Here is a 3,037-nt window from a genome sequence, read left to right as displayed (position 1 = left end):
GTGAACAGTATTTCAGAGCAAAGATTGGTTCATCCATATTGGATTCTCCATAGTCACTGAGTTAAAAACCAAACTCCATGGCATGAAATTTCCTTTCTTTCTCTCTCTTGCCATTTGTGTCTTTTTTATTATACCTTTTTATATCCTTATACCTTTACCCTTAATAATCCTCCAGATATTAGTTTTTGAAACAAGCAATGTTGTTGTTTAACTCTTTGACTATCTTCTTATAAACTGTGGTCTATTAAGTCTTTTGGAAGCCCCAGAAAGAATGGAAGGCTGCTTTTGTATGTCAAATACATTGGGAATTTAACTTCTATTTTAATTAAAAGTAACAAATATAACCCATGGGAGAAATGTTTATTTTTTTATTTTAAGAACAAAAATACGACTGCGCGGGGTGCTCACCTCCTTCGCAGCACTCTCCCGGGTCAGTATCATCTCAGCTGAAGGAAAGGAGAGAGATCATGGCTTCAATCTGGGTTGGACACCGAGGGACAGTAAGAGATTATCCAGGCTTTAGCCCATCAGTGGATGCTGAAGCGATCCATGAGGCAATCAGAGGAATCGGAACTGATGAGAAAACGGTCATCAGCGTTCTGACAGAGAGGTCCAATGCGCAGCGGCAGCTGATTGCGAAGGAGTATCAGGCAGCCTACGAGAAGGAACTGAAAGACGACCTGAAAGGTGACCTCTCTGGCCACTTTGAACATCTCATGGTGGCTCTTGTGACTCCCCCAGCAGTGTTTGATGCAAAGCAGCTAAAGAAGTCCATGAAGGGCACTGGAACAGATGAAGATACCTTGATTGAAATCTTAACTACCAGAACAAGCAGGCAAATGAAGGAGGTCTCACAAGCCTATTACACAATTTATAAGAAGAGTCTCGGAGATGCCATCAGTTCTGAAACATCTGGTGACTTCCAGAAAGCTCTGCTGACTTTGGCAGATGGCAGAAGAGATGAAAGTCCAAAAGTGGATGAATATCTGGCCAAAAAAGATGCTCAGATTCTCTATAATGCCGGTGAGAACAAATGGGGCATGGATGAAGATAAATTCACCGAGATCCTGTGCTTACGGAGCTTTCCACAGCTGAAACTAACATTTGATGAATACAGAAATATCAGGCAGAGGGACATTGAGGACAGAATTAAAGGAGAATTATCGGGGCATTTTGAAGACTTGCTGCTGGCCATAGTTCCCTGTGTGAGGAACACGCCTGCCTTTCTAGCTCAGAGACTGCACCACGCTTTGAAGGGTGCTGGAACTGATGAGTTTACTCTAAACTGAATAATGGTTTCCAGATCAGAAATTGACCTTTTGGACATTTGCTATGAGTTCAAGAAGCACTGTGACTATTCCCTATATTCCGCCATCAAATCTGATACTTCTGGAGACTATGAAAGCGCACTCCTAAAGATGTGCGGAGGAGATGACTGAGTCAGGCTCGTCGCCCAAGCTTACCGGCTCTCACTGAGTTCTTCCCCAACAGTTCTGCTTTCTTCTTTCCTGTGGTATTTAAAGTACACTCAAGTGTAAGACAGCAACTTCTTTGCCTCACAGTAATTGTATTTGTTCCATAGAACAACAACAACAAAAAAGTAATGATTTAGAGCAACTCATTCATGATGTAGCTTATAAATGAAATGTTAAATGGCACTAAGAGTTTGTGGCTGGCCAGATAGCTCAGCAGAGTAAGGCAGGCACAGGGACCGGGGTTCAATCCCCAGCCTGCCATGCTGGCCCCACCCCCAGGACGCGCTGAGAAGGCGATTGAGACTGGGCATGGTGGTGCCTGCCTGTAATCCCAGCACTTGGGAGCCTGAAAACAGGAGGATCACTATGAGTCCGATCTGTGTAGTGAGACCGTGTAGACCCTGTACTAAATACATAATAATGACAAAAAATGCAAATATTTCTGTTTCAGGAATAACAATCTAAGTCATTAAATATAAAAAAGAAAAGTAGTAAAAATGGTTGCTTTTGTTCCATATGATTGATCTGCTTGTTTTTAGAGTCTACTAAAATTTTGCGGTGTCCAGTGCCAAAAACTATTGATACTTGTTGTAAAAACTGTTACCGCTTTTAAAATATTTTTGGCTACTTCTCTGTTAATCAAGGTCTTTTGAAACATTAAAATTTTAATGTACCATGTAAAAAACAAAACAAAACAAAAAAGGAACAAAAATAAAAAACAATGATACAGTATTTTAAAACAAGATAAAAGGAGATAATGATGAACATAATGTGTACTGTTATCTTCAAAATAGTCGCTCAGATGAAAAAGATATGGGAATGAAAAATTGATAAAACAATATAAACATAAATCATTATTTTCAATTAACTAATAGAAATTAGTAGTATAGGTATCATATATATATATTTTTTTTCTTTCCCTTCCTTCCTTTCTGCTTTCCTTCATTCTAGTTGTTCTTTTCTTTTGAACAGTTTATTCCCATTTCAAAATATTTATTGTACATTTTGGATCTTATTTATTCTTTAAGTTTCTTATACTAAAATGCTCATCAACCAAGGAATGGATAAAATATGTAGCATTTTTATGCAAGGGAGATATGACTGTCACCATTTTATGAAGGATTAAAGGTCAAAAACAGTTTGAGAAAATTCTTCCATATTATGCAATTCAGCTACAATGAACTCAGCTCTGTATGGCTGCAAAATACATGCTTTAAATTATCACTTCCACAATTTGCCAAATTACTGTACTAGCCATTTAACATGCTTACTATATGTTGAAATTTACTATTGTTAGTATTTGTACATTCCTTAAAAACAGGGACTGTATCTCATCTACCTCTAACAGTGATAAACATGAAACAGTCAATAATTATCTGTTCAATAAGAACAAAGTAACATTAATGTTAGAGACCATTATATATGGAATCAATATAATGAGATCACATTTTCAGGACAGGTGATTAAACTAAGATTATAGGTAGAATTGTAAAATAGACACTTGTAGTTGGAAAAAATTTACTTCTTAATCCCTCTGTTCACAGCCACAAGATACTATGAGT

General features: G+C 37.7%; 1 pseudogene; it reads left to right on the top strand.

Moving 5' to 3' along the window:
* The first annotated feature begins 395 nt into the window (after positions 1 to 395).
* LOC101562811 lies at positions 396 to 1,714 on the top strand (annotated as a pseudogene).
* Positions 1,715 to 3,037: the final 1,323 nt, after the last annotated feature.

The sequence above is a fragment of the Octodon degus genome, unplaced genomic scaffold (genome assembly GCF_000260255.1).
Source record: "Octodon degus isolate 3935 unplaced genomic scaffold, OctDeg1.0 scaffold00181, whole genome shotgun sequence".
Taxonomy (NCBI): Eukaryota; Metazoa; Chordata; class Mammalia; order Rodentia; family Octodontidae; genus Octodon; species Octodon degus.
The sequence above is the reverse complement of the archived record's forward strand: the minus strand, read 5'-3'. Positions and strand labels throughout refer to the sequence as shown.